This window comes from Argiope bruennichi, chromosome X2, assembly GCF_947563725.1.
Source record: "Argiope bruennichi chromosome X2, qqArgBrue1.1, whole genome shotgun sequence".
Taxonomy (NCBI): domain Eukaryota; kingdom Metazoa; phylum Arthropoda; class Arachnida; order Araneae; family Araneidae; genus Argiope; species Argiope bruennichi.
In genome coordinates, this window is record NC_079163.1 from 121,482,563 (window position 1) to 121,497,083 (window position 14,521).

Sequence of the window (14,521 nt, forward strand, 5' to 3'; positions counted from 1 at the left end):
AGCATAAAATAGCAAGAGTTATAATTTTTTAAATTGGAGCACAATAGTGGATGACTGAATTTCATATATTCTTTTTGGATATTTTCCAAGAAGAGTTGATTGGTCTGCAGAGTGCTTTTCAGTGTTATGTGAAAGAACTATTCAGGAGTTGAAATGAAGTGCCTGTGAGGTGTATATTAATTATTTGTTATTTTTTCTAAATAATTATTTTCAATTACTGTAAATCAAACTGTTATTATTTAGTTAGAAAAATTATTTACATCATTTAATTAGTTGTTTTTCCTGATCTTTGACAAGTAATATCGAAACATTGGGAAGAATGTTTAGCATTTTCAAATTTTTAAACAAATTCAATTGTAAATTCTGTTTTACAGAAATCTTTGTTAGCTCGACGGTGTTATTAACTTGCAAATAATTTCTTAGCAATAAATGAATAAAAATAATGTTTCTAGCTAAAATAAATGCCATATTTTTGACGATTATGATTAAAAGATGCTTTCAGAACATAATAAAGATAGGCAAAATTTGTTCTTTATCTATAATATGCAATGTACGGTTCAGCAAAAATAATGCATCGAGATTTAAAAGTTTTTGTCATAATTGAGTGCTGTATGCAATAGGAAATTAAATGGATATAAAAATAACAAAGGTGAATAATTATTTTCATTTCAGAACACTTTTTCAAAACTGTGAAAAGAAATTCGTAAAGCAAATAAAATGAAAGATTTCATTTTTTCAATTTTTGTTTTACGAGTAAATTTTCGTAGCTGTTATTTCGTAAATGCTAGCTGTTAATTGCAGCACTGCGCAAAAAACTAAGGGAAAAACGCAGAATTTAGCATTCATTAAGATATTATATGAATAGATCTGATATTTTTAAGGATTATTTATAACAAAAATACACCTTTCATATAAAAAAATTAATACAATAATTGAAACGTTTAATTAATTATTGTGTATAAACTAAAAATAAACTTCAAAAATATTATAAATGCTTGGTTCGTTTCTAAGGAAAAAAAAGTATATAAAAACCATAATTCTGTAGAACTACCAATTTGCTATTATTAAATGCTGTTGAATAAGTAAACTGAATGTTTATATTCACATTATGTAGGTTTGAAATATATATTTTGATACCAATTATCTGTTGATTAGATTAGGTTAAAATATGCAATGTCAAAAACTATAGTTGATTATTTGTTTTAAAAATGTATACTTTTTTTTCTGTAAATATTATATTTGTTTTGATGCAATGTAAATTATTTATGTTGGTGCATTTTCTTGAAAGTTTATAAATAATTTAAGATTTTATCTGATATTTTGATGTGGAAAACTATTTTTTATTGCTATGTGGAATAAGTAATTTTTTTCGTGATGTTGCATGATGAATTTTATTAGTTCTCTGTGAAATCATGCATTTGTTGCATTTCATATTTATCTTTCCAAGCGGCCAAGTTGACTTTTTTTCATTATTTGTATTCGGTTCCGAAACAGTTGACTCGTATTTACTTGTACAATTGCTTAATATTCTCCGGTGATGAAAGAATTTTTCAGGTTACAAACTTCAAATTAAAAATACGCTTTCCAATTTGAAAGCTCAATGTCAAAATTGTCTGATCAAAATAACTGGCCGCTTAGAGGATTCTTGTAGTTATCATCAATTTCTTTGGTTCCTTATGCAGTTTTTATTTGAATATCTTTTTCCTGATTTGTTTTGATATTTTACGCTCTGATTAGTTTAGAATCGTGAGCATTTAAAATTGTGAGAAATTTTGATGCACACTTTGTGAGAGCCATTAAATCCTAAGCTCATTTCCAAAGTTCAAAGAACATTAGTTTATGCAACCGGAGAAATCGTCCGACTAAATAGTTAATAAAATTCCGGGTAAGATAGAGTATTTTTTTTAACTTCAACGAATATCTTAGCATTTGAGTGGAGTCTAACGGTAGTTTTACAAAGATAATGCTCTCTGGGAGCAAAATTTTGTACTTGGGTGAGCTTGATTTTTTGACGTATACGTTTCGATATGCTGCCTTTGATTGTACATGATAAACTTTTTTTAATTGAAAGTGAAAGTCTCTTTGTCATTTCTATCGCATGGATGAAAATTTGTACCAAACATTTCTTTAGAGTTCTTTTCTACAGCATTCCCTATGTTTTTGAACTAAAGCATTTGCTTCGAAGATTGTGACATGATCTCTTATTTTATATGTATAAATGTAAACTTCTGTGCCAAATAAAATAATTGATGTTAATTCTTTTGACATTCTTCTTTTTTTTTTTTTTTTTTTTTTTTTTTTTGCTTAACATTTTATGGTACAACTTCTTGCAACTATTTGAAGCTATAAACGCGATTTGTATGTTTCACTTTATTTTATGTATTTTACATGGATTCGGATCATACTCACATAATACATGTTAGATGTTCCGCCTAAATTTAATTTTAAAATTCTTGGTAGGATTTTAGAGTAAAGATATTATTACTCAGACTGAATGTAAAAGCATTAGAGGGATAAACATTTATGGAAAGCATTTAGAGGCTTAGTTATAGCAGGTTGCGTTAAGATTAGATTAGGATACAAATTTACTTAGATTTCTGGATACAAATATGAAAGAAAGAAAAAAGTTTTTATGAAAGAAAATAGTTCTTTTCAGAAGAAGAGACCATTTGGTTCTAGAGGGTTCTAGAAAGGTTTTTGATGAAATCTTCAATTTTCGGATTTTCAAGATCTCTGTGAAGAACATCATTATGGGTGAAACAGAGTATATTTGCCATGATTCTAAGTGATTTGTTTTGCAATATTTTCACTTTTTTGATATGTGTCTTGGTTATGAAAACTCAAATACTTGATGCATGAGCGTTTAATCCATTTCGCCTCTTGCCTTAAGAAAAAGAATGGTACTTCAAAATACAGCTTAAGAGAAAACATGCAGGAAATATCAAATAATATTCTCATTTTTTTAGTCTTGCCATTGCGATGTTATAAAAATGTTACATATATAGATACACTGAAAGTAATGTTTTAGTCATTTAATATGTTTTTCTAGTGAAAAAAAAATATATAAATCAAAGATTTAAAAGAAATTTATTGCTAACCGTGTTATTAATGGAGAAAAAAAATTTGGTAAATAATTTGATGATCTCTCTCTCTTTTTCTATTTTACAAGATAAATGGCACATTTATTAAACAAAAAAAAAACAACGCCAATGTTTGTATATAAAATTTTACAGAATTAAAGGGCTTATTTTCAACGGGATGAATGTATCTGGTGCTTCAGTGGAGGAAAAATTCAAAATTAAACAATTCAAAATTTGTTAATAATTAACTAATGTTATTAAGGAAACAAATAAAAATGTGTAACTTATTTAAATATTTTCCCCATTTTCTTAGTTTTCAAAAATCGCTTTTATGCTGTGAAAAAGATAAGAGATATTAAGGAATACATCTTTCAGCTAAAAATCGTTAAAGCTCAAATGTTAAAGGCAGCACTTTATTATTTTCATTTCCTCTCTTATATAGCACTAAAACTTTTAGTTCATTTGTGCAAACAGTTAAAATGACGAGAGTCAGTTATTCATGCAAATTATTATTATTTAGAGGATAAAAACGAAAGTTTTACCATTCTCACATTTGATGTAAAGCTCTCAAAAAATATTTTATTACATGCTTATCAAAATCCACGAAAATATTTCAAGAGAGAAATGTAAGAAGTTTTTTGAATGCATCCCTCTTTTGATGCCTTTGCTATTAGTTAAAGTTTTTTAAAAGGCATTTGAATAAGTCTATTTATTTCTTTTATATAAAAATTATACATCAGATGGGTTACGAAATGAATAATTGTAGTTGATGAATAAAAAATGAATCAATTTGATTTCTTTGTACTGAAAAACATTTCTATAAAACCTACATCCTACATGTAACTTGTTGAATTGAGTGCGAAAAATCTTATGAATGTTGATGACTATGAGGCCATCTTCGCACTGTAAATATGTTGATAAAGAGAAGCAAGTATAGAATGCTATTATTTGCAAAAGGAAAAAAAATGACGACTGAAAATGTTGATTAAAATAATTTTTTTTTGCTAACTTTTAAAATAAAATGTTTACTGAATGTAGTCAGGGACGAGGCGAAGGGGACTGAATAGATAAAAGGAGCTACATTCCTCTAGAATTCTTCCCATATCTTCAAAATTTGGTCATTCATCGACAATATTTGAAGAGATCATTGGGCATAAATTTAGGATAATTTTGAATCACACTGAAATCGAACTCTAAAGTAAAATGTTCACCTATTTAATGATCCCATCATCAGAATAATATGCAAATGACAGGATTCTACTAGATGACACCGATAGCAAGTCACGATGACGAGAGTGTAAGGCAGGGATATAGTATAAGGAATGGTGGCAAAGAAGTAAAATGGTTCACAAACTTTCTGTAAGCTGTTCAATGCTATAATCGAATAGTTATGACACAGAAGACGCATGTGGATGATTTTTAGATTTTTTAGAATTATCATCCGTCTGGAATGTGAACATACTCAGATGGTAAGTATCCGAAAGAAATTGGAATCGGTCAAAGTGTCATGTCTAGGCTTTGGCAACGATTCCAAGATGATGGATAGATGTAGATGTCTAGTAGTTGTCAGTAGATGTCAGTAGTAGCACAGCATCAGACCTGTCTCGACAGATAACTTCAGTCATGGGTACGACAGTTTCAAACAAATTGTGCACAGACGTTTGGGACATATTGGTTTATATGCTCTCATGCCTGTCAGATGTGTTCCGCTCACGGCAACTCACTGTCGCCAGCGGTTAGCCTAGAGTATAGAACATGAAATATTGACATCGCCATAGTGGGCTTGTGAAATTTTTCCCAATAAGTCCAGGTTTAGTTTGCAGTCTGATTCACATCACTGTCTGAGTTACGTCGGACTTTCATATGGAGAACGCCAGGTACCCATTACCACCAAGCAAACATCATTGAACAACACCATTACTGTGGTGCAGGATTGTTCGTTTGGGGTGGAATTATACCTGGTTCCAGAACAGATCTGCATTCTCAAATCGGAACCATGGCAGGCTAAATTTATCGAATTATCATTCTGGAATAACATGTACGTTTGTTTAGGTGTGCCATGGGCGCAGAATTGGTGTTTATGGATGACAACGCTCATCCTCACAGTGCAAGTATTGTAAATGATATCACCAGTATGGAAGGGGCAGCATTCTCACCCTACTTGAATTCGATAGAGCATGTGTGGGACATACTTGGCCGACGATTTATAGCCCGTCAACCACCTCCTGTATGTGTACCAGAACTTCAGAGAGGATTGCTTGATGAGTGGAGTAATCTTCTCCACGATCAACTTGACTGTATTTCATCGTCTGGGAGACATACAATGTATTAACCATCGTACCAACCATGTTAAGATAAGTTTTTACGATATATTTTTGTAAGGAGTTTTTGGAGATATTTTTTGTAATTGCTCCAGGGAGTAAGTTTTTATGAATGGTATCATACATGCACCCTCTTTTTTCTCATTATCCTTTGTTTAATAATTGGGCCTTATGATTAAGTCACGTTTGTTTTGTTTCTGACCCCGTATTATCCTTAATTTATGGACATGAGTGTAATTTACTTTGCACATCGATGACATAAATATGGCAGGAGTAAAAAAAAAAAAAAAAGAAAAAAGACAGTGAAATTTTACTTTTCAATTCCGAATTTTTGAAAAATATGTAAAAGAAAAAAATGTATCTAGAATTTTTTGAAACAATTCAGTATCGAAAGAAAAAGTGTTTGCGAAAACGTTAAAACTATGTTTGTTCAGCGAAATTTTTTCTTTCTTTCTATTTCGTGTGAATGCAATATTCGTATTCACCAAACTCAACTTTTTCGTAGTAGATTCAAAACTACCTTTCAAATTTTTATATAGACTAGTAGATAGATCAAATTACTGATTTAAAAATCTATCAATTCTCTAGAGTAATTATATATCTGTTGGCATAAATAATGAGATTAATCAGCAAAGGGTGTTCATGCTAAAGAAAGTAATTAAATGGAATTGCATAAAATTCGTTATTTTAAGAAAGAAACAAATGCCAAAAAAATTCAGCCGATAATTTTTTTGGAAGACATACTTAATTCTTAATAAAAGAAATGCAATTTTTATTGTTTGTACAATTATTTTATTTGTATAAGCACAAATGAATGCACAAAAATAAGAAAAAATGACCGATTATTCTGTTATAAAATTTCATATCGATAATAACAGAAATAACCAGGCTACAAGCACACATATTCAATACAATTTACAGACATAATGAAGAAGTTAATTCTGTAATTGAGAGCAAGTTTGCATAATGCACTGGAAGCGAATCTTGGAAGGTGTCTTAATGAAAAATATTTTTTACTGGTTTTAATGACAGGAAACAAAAATGCCACTCATATCTTCTTCAGATTTTAAAAATTACCCAGTTACTTTTTAGTTCCTGCAGCTGTTCAAAGAATTCCATTTGCTGTGACGTTTATCTCATTGGAAAGTTTTTATACCCTAGTCCATTGAGGTTTTCTTTTTATTATTATTAAAACAATGTCAAAATATCGTCTATAACACTAATATAATAATATATTAATGTAATTCTATATACTAATATTCTACATTCTAATCGTCTATATACTAATATACTTTTGTCATTTCAATATATAAATTAAAACGTATTTATTTCTCAATTCTTTTTATTACTTAAATATATCCATTCTTTGAATTTTCAATGAGCTTTTAGGAATCATTTTTATATTTTTTAATTCATTCAATTTAAAAGTTTGCAAAAAAAAAAAAATTAATAAGCAATTAGCGAGAACAAATTTTAAGTGATTGGAAATCCAGTTCCTTACAATTTGAAATTTTCCTTTTTCCCTCTCCGCTTTAAAATTTTTAATCCATAAAATCAATTTTTACTTGCACTGCGTTAAAGAATGAATTGAAAACGTACGATATGGAAAACAGAATGCATAATGATACTCTCCTAAATATTGTATTACCTCTCTACACAGAAAGGATTTAAATAAAATGCATTATCACAATATTGATTGAATAATTAGATATTTATGAAGCCCGGTGACATGTCCCAACACACAGGTCCGAGGTTCGGTCCTCAGGTTGGGCAAGGTCAACTAAGCTTTTCATTCCTTCAGTGGGTCGATAAGCTGAGGACTAAGCTTGCTTGGGAACCAAACACTGGGGGAGCCGGTTAGGCTGACCACCTAACCGGACATATGCCTTGCAACCCAGGGCTCTCGGTCAAGAAAGCAGATATGGGCACTGTATTCCTTGGCCCACATGGGCCGTGGGATTTTGAGTTTTCGAATCTTTGAAACATTTTGCCATTTCAACAAAGATAAATTTTTATTCAATTAAATCAATAAAATTGATGCAGAATTTCATTTTAAAAACAGGACTGTTTACACGATGAAACTAAAATGCTTCTAAATTCAGAAAACGAGTGGGATTTCTCCGAAATTTTTTCGCTTACTGTCTAATAAAGGTGATATCCCCCCCTCCCACCTTGGCTTTAAAATTGTGGACCTTGGTCAAGGTCATGATTCCAACGAATACTCAGATTTTAATTTTTCCTAGCCCTTTACACGAAAGTTTTGTGTTTCGTAATGTAGCAATAGTAAACCGAATATGTATTTTTGATGCTTTTTTCGATCTATAGAAAAATTTGACGTAGAATTACAGTTTCAGTCATAAAATCATATAACAAATTTCATTTATCTAAGTTGGCGTGTTTTTAAGTTATCGCATTTGAATGCATGCAAAAGTACAGACCGACAGACAGTCAATTCCTTGACAGATTTGGCTCAAAATTTGATGCAATTCTAGAAAATCTGTGAACCAACTTTTATTCATCCAGCTCGTGTTTATTTTTACTCGGGCAGCCAAACAGACTTTCTGTAATTGGATTTCTTTGAAAATCAGTAGAAATCTATAAATTTGGTGTTAAGATCGAGTGTCAATCCATCTAGCTCAAAGCGTTTTTATAGACAAACAGATATAATTTCAAAAGTTTCTTTTTCCGATTCAAGGAGGTGTTCTTCAAAATCTCAAGAACAAATCTTTTGACAAAGATTTGCTCTTTCTCTTTGTATATTTCGCATAAGAGAATGGAGAAATGTTTGAATTTTGAAGAAGTTGTTTGTTTTAAAGATGGGGTTTAAATTTCGAAACGATTTGCCTTTCAAAATCATTTGTATTATTATAATATTATCTTCAGAAAGGTGATTTAGTGTACTGAGTTTTATTTTCAAGCATATTCAAAAGAACATAAGTAACATAAATTAAGTAATACTGCTTTTTTTCTTTAAAACACGAGGTGACAGACTTGTTATTCATGATGTTGTTAATAAATGCTCTTAATTAATATTCAATAAAGCAAAGCTGCAGATCAAAATTAATTTAAAATTAAACTCCATGAGATTATTACACAGCTGTATAATATTATTAAAAAAATAAGTTGGATCTTGATGGAATTTTTTTTATAATAATCATTCATGAATTTTCCTTTTTACATTTTTAACTCCATTAAATTTTTTTCGAGTTTTCTCATTACAAAAAGCTCTTCGCTTTTTCATTGCTGTATCATTACTTTGCATGATCTTTTATCGTATAATAGACTTTGCATAAAATAAAATTTTCCAATTTTCAATTAAAAATGAAGTTAATCAAAAATGATGTCATACCTCACACTCCCCCAAGTACGATTATGAGCTAACAATATAAAAATAATTGTTTCATATGACAACTTTCATCTCAAGATGTTTAACTCTTTCAATGAGATGCTCGCCACTTTTTTTAATGTGCTTAAAAGACGTTCTTTTTAATTTGAAAAAAAATCAGCCATACATAAAAATATATTTTTAGTTTGAACTTCTGAAATATCTAAATGAATGACAAATACGAAATATTTAAAAATATTTAGCAGAAATGGACAAAAAAGTAATATATATATATATATATATATATATATATATATATATATATATATATATATATATATATATATATATATAATAAAGCGTTTTATTAATAGGAAAATAATGCAATATGATGCAATTCGCATGATTGACGAAATATTTATAATGAAAAAAATTATTTTTAAACAGTACAATGCAGATAAAAATAACAGAGTACTGCCTAATTTTTACAAAAAAATTATACACTGCTTCCACTAGAGTAACTAGCACATTCTTTACAAAATAAACATTGAATTCTCTCTTCACTGGTGTCAATACGAGAGTTTCCGCTAGGAAATGCTTCAGCGAAGTCTGGAGATATTGTTTCAGGGAAATTTGGTGTGTCAAGTTACTCTTGAACACTGTAAGAGACATGAGAAACCTCGTTTGATTTTTTTAAAACCATTTTTTCATGTAGTTTTTCAGTTGTTTTTTTGTTTCAGCTTTCAAGAGATGGCTTCAAGGTGACAAATAAGGAATGCTATCCGAAACTTATCATCCTTCTAATATTCCATGTTCATCATCTACTGTGCATTTGGTTTGTGAGATTATAAATATTGATTTGGTAATCGAAAAAACAGACTTCAAAATGTAAACTATTAACCTGAATTAATATCGCAAGCCAAGAAATAAAAGTTAAATATGGAAATAATAGGGAAAAAATGACTTACAGAGATTAACATTTTCCAAAAAATAAAGACGTTGGTTCTAGAAACTGCTAGATAACTACAGCAGCACAGATAATTCTGATGTAATGGCGGCTTAAAGGGAAAGTGTTTGCCTTGTTTATATATAATCGCATCTCAACAAAGGATAAATCGACCTTTTCCACGTTTGTCTTTCTTTAACTATATTTATTTAAGTACATTTTCTTGTTAATAAAGGCTTTCTTTAGTCTTTTCCTGTTTAGTTTAGATAACTCATCGAAATTTAATTATTTAACTTCAGTTTCACTCCTAAAATCTTAGCTAAAGCAAATAATTTTGTATTAGATATTGTGAGTTAAACATATTATTTATGCGATTTCACAATAAGATCGATTTGGGTGCAGGAATATCATAACTAAATGCTGGTGCTCATTCTGAATTGTTGCTAAAACTATTTTTGATAGACATATCAAAACCGTAATGACTAGGAATGAAATGCAAAAAAAGAAAAATGAAAAGAAAAAGAAATGAGAGAAAAAGGGGAAAAAAGAAAGAAAAGGAGGGGGAAAAAGAAAAGAAAAGAAAGGAAGAAAGAAAAGACAACAGACAAAAAAAGGTTAACAACCATCTACAGCCATATTGACTGTGATAAGAATTTTAAATAAGTTAAATAAGTTAAGTAAATTTTAATAAGTTAAATAAGTTTTTAAATAATTTTTAAAAAATATTTACCAAAGTTCCAAATACTATGAAAGGACTTCCGCATGGCTTCGCGAAGTATTTACTATGCGTAGGAACCATTTTGTACTGTGAGGGAAACAATATTTAATACGGTTGCGATGAAGTTAGAATCCGTTTAATAAAAAATGAAAGTAATGAAATGTAAAATAAAGCACCTCATTAAAATAATTGTAATTGAAAAACTGGTCAAAAAATTTTTAGACGTTTTTATTTAACTTGTTTTCTTATAAATTTGCAACTTTTGTACTTATACTTGTTGTTTTTCATTCGTGTCTTCATGCACTAAAACTATGAAGTTTTGTAGAGTTGTGAGAATAAAATATTTAAATATTTTCATAATTAAATTATTAATTAATAATTTGAATTTAATCATATTTTGTTTCCACATGAAATGCCCCTTTTGGTAGTGAATTCAATAAAAATCCCAAAATTTCATATTTATAATAATGAATAGTGAAAAATATTAAAGGTGACTAAGTAAGAAATAATAAGAAAACACAATCTTATTTGTGTACTACAATTAGAAAAAAAAACCTTTTAAATCAAAAATATACAGAATAAGGCCAAATCTGAAAGCAATACTGTAAGGAAATGAAAGGATAGTAGAGGTTTTGTAGCGACAACCAAAAAGGGGTCTTCAAAGTTTTTATTTTCTTTCTTCATTAAAATTTCATTTTCTTTAAAACTCCAAACTTTAGCCTTGAAAAAAAAAATCATCTCAAGGATCTAAAGAAAAAATAAGAGGGACATAAAATTGTGTTAAAGATGAAAATATTGTTTTTGTCTTATATGAGATATTCCCTGCTATAAAATCAGACCGCATAAAAGGTTCGGATTTTCTAAATTTAAAAATACCTTGAATGCTGAAAAGATAGTGCTTTTAAAGAATTATATTATTATTATTGCTATTGAATCGGCTATCCCTGCTATCCTTAGAACAGTGTACAAACATACAGAAGATACGGACATGTTTTAAAAATATTTCTTTTTGCATCTTGAAAATACCAGAAGGACTGTAGATAGCTGCCATCTAGGGATGAGATTTAAAACTAAAAAGAAAGTTTTAAAAAACTGAATTAAATATACATTAAAAAAATAAACAAAAGAGAGATGAAGGAGCGAAATTCTTAAAACCATTTTTTATGAGCTTGTATGAATTTTTTTTTCAAAATTCTATATTGTGTATTGTTATTCGAATAAATTCTTCTCCAACAAGTACAATACAGAAACGCGACATTAGTTCCACTCTTTTAACAATCACCATATTTCAATTATTTCTTATTTATTATACTCAAGCATATACACAAGATTAAAATTTTTAATTTTATCATATAGTTATTAGAACTTTTAGAATTAGCCTAGTTTCTTTTTTTAAAGGAAAAATACAGGTTGATTGACATGGTGCCGAAAGCGAGTTAAAGCAGCTCATTGTTTCCATATTAAAAAAATAAATTTGACCATATAACAAAAGTTCTAAATTGAAAAATGCATTTTATAAATTATATTTTGCGCATTAAACTTAAATTCTGTTTAAGTTTATTGTCAAAAGATTGTTCACTATTGCATGAAGGAATTCACGAGTAAATTAAAATAAAATACTGTCTCACTCTCATAACATTAATGACCTTTCTTTTTAATAGATGGCGACAGGAGCAATGGTAATTTATTTTTCCAATTCCTGAAACATCTCTGAAACTTTCCCATTTACAATACCTTTTCTCGACGAAAGAAAAAAGTTTGTTAAACAAACTTTCGTTTTTAGTCAAAAGCATTACTTTTTTTACTATTTTAACTGCAAAGAAGTAATGAATCAGCAACAAGAAATCATTTCAAAAATTTCCTCGATTCTTAAGGTTAAGTTGCACGATTTTATTTTGGGGCGCGATTTACAAGTGACCAAATAAGAAAACGAACATGATTTATATTATTGATTGTGTTACTTCCAGGTTTATCAAGCATAACATTACAGATTTATTAATTAATGACACCCATAATTTGATGCACAGAGAGATTAAAAAGTAATTCAATATGTAAGTTAAATTAATGACACTGGCAATTAAATAATTTACTTTATACTTTTCAATGAAATGACGTTTCTTATAGAACATATTTTTAATAAATAATAAAGCGTTAAGTGGATATTCTTGTGGAAGTATGCAAGGTATTAATGCCCCCTGTGCTATCAAAAGTAATTAATTAAAAATATTAAACTTTCAGAAAATAAGAAATGCTTAGAGTTGAGGCAAGAAAACATGTACTCATATACATTCCTTCTTTTATCTCGAGTGCCATATGATTTACTTTCAATACACGAGATAAAAAGAAATCTAAATAACTAGAAAAAAATCCCGTAGATGAAATCAAAGTAAAAAATCTAAAAAAGTATCCTTAAGTGCACTTTTCACTCTTCATGCCATTTTTCTGTTGGTGGGTTGTTTAATGTCATGCTGCCTTTTTACATGGTAGTTTTGCTTGAATTTTCCATTTTAACAGCTACAATGGATAATCAAACACCTGCAATCAAGCATGGTCAATCTGCTCTCCTATATAACATGGCACTTTTTACATAGCAAGCTTTTTCTTTAACAAGGTTAGAGGATTAGTGAAAATTTTCGAAGGTGGATCAAAATTTCAATCTAAAAGAATTCAATGAACGAACATCGGAAAATTGAAAATTTGCAAATAACATATTAAATACTGTCGATACTGCTTCGTTCAGCGGTAGCGGGATGGCATGCTTTACACAAGAAGAAGCATATAAAATAATAAAAACTCGGCAATAAAGATATCAAGAAAATTACAGTAAAATCAAGTGATGAAAGCAATGATGAAAACGTAGAGACAAATACAGATGGAATAATTTGTCATACATGGATGAATCGAAGAGATGATGGTATATAGCATTTGGACAATGACGATGAAGAGGAGACAGAAGAGATACCTGCAACAGCCCGCAAAACTCTGCCAGCTAATCGACTCTTAAGAAGATCAAGCCGATATCGTGCTGAATATTTTGCTGAACGTTATTTATGTGAAGGGTTTACTCAACGGATGCTTAACCTCTTAATATTCCAGATAATTTTTGATGAAAATTTTAAAAAAACGAAATAGGTATGAATATTTTTCAATATATATGATATTTTTTTATAATTAAATATATATGATATTTTTTGGCCTCTTTGCATTACTACACAATTGTATTATCTTTAAGGTATTTTGGTTGCACAAATCATTTAAATCACTTTGAGCTCATGTCAAAGTGATCATTACAATCGGCGTCCGCTGTACATAGGAAAAACAAATGGATGAAAAGATCCTAACATTATTACAAACAGTGAGCTATCGCTAACCAATTACCAAAATCATCTGTTTAAAATCCAATTTACCGTAAATTGAAACAAAAAGAAATACTTGTACGTTTCGGAACATCTAATGATTTTATCTCCACTCTCAAAGATGACTGTTGGAATGACAGAAGCCACTGCAATAAATGCAGGGATAATGGCTTGTTTTCTCTATTTGATGTGAAGAAAATCGATTTTAACGTGTTACATACTTTATACATCAAAGATAACAATGGATCAAATTGAATTCTGCTAATTTTCGAAAAATCTTTTATCAAATGTTTGTAGCTCTCTATCAACCGATTTTTCCATTTACTATTCAAACATTATTTGACGAATGGAGTATATTTCATTAAAAATCTGTTCACTTATCAAAGAAGAACTGTGGGAGATAAATTTCTTGAATTGTATCGCTTTATTTTAAGAAGTAAGATAATTTTGATTAATAAAGTCTTAAAAGAGTTTTTAGGGAATATTTAATGATTAAACAGAAACATTAATGATATTTCTATAACTTTATAACTATTCTCTGCATTCATAAGGAAATAGATTTTTAGACTGCTATGCAACATCATTACATTAATGTTGTGATTAAGCAAGATTGAAATTGCGCTTTATTAGAATTATTACAGCGTAGTTGGTTATTTTGGACAATAAATCATTTTTTAGTGTGTGAATCCTTATCTTAAAAATTAAAATACATAATAAAGTCTTAAAGGAGTTTTTAGGGAATATTTAATGATTAAACAGAAACATTAATAATATT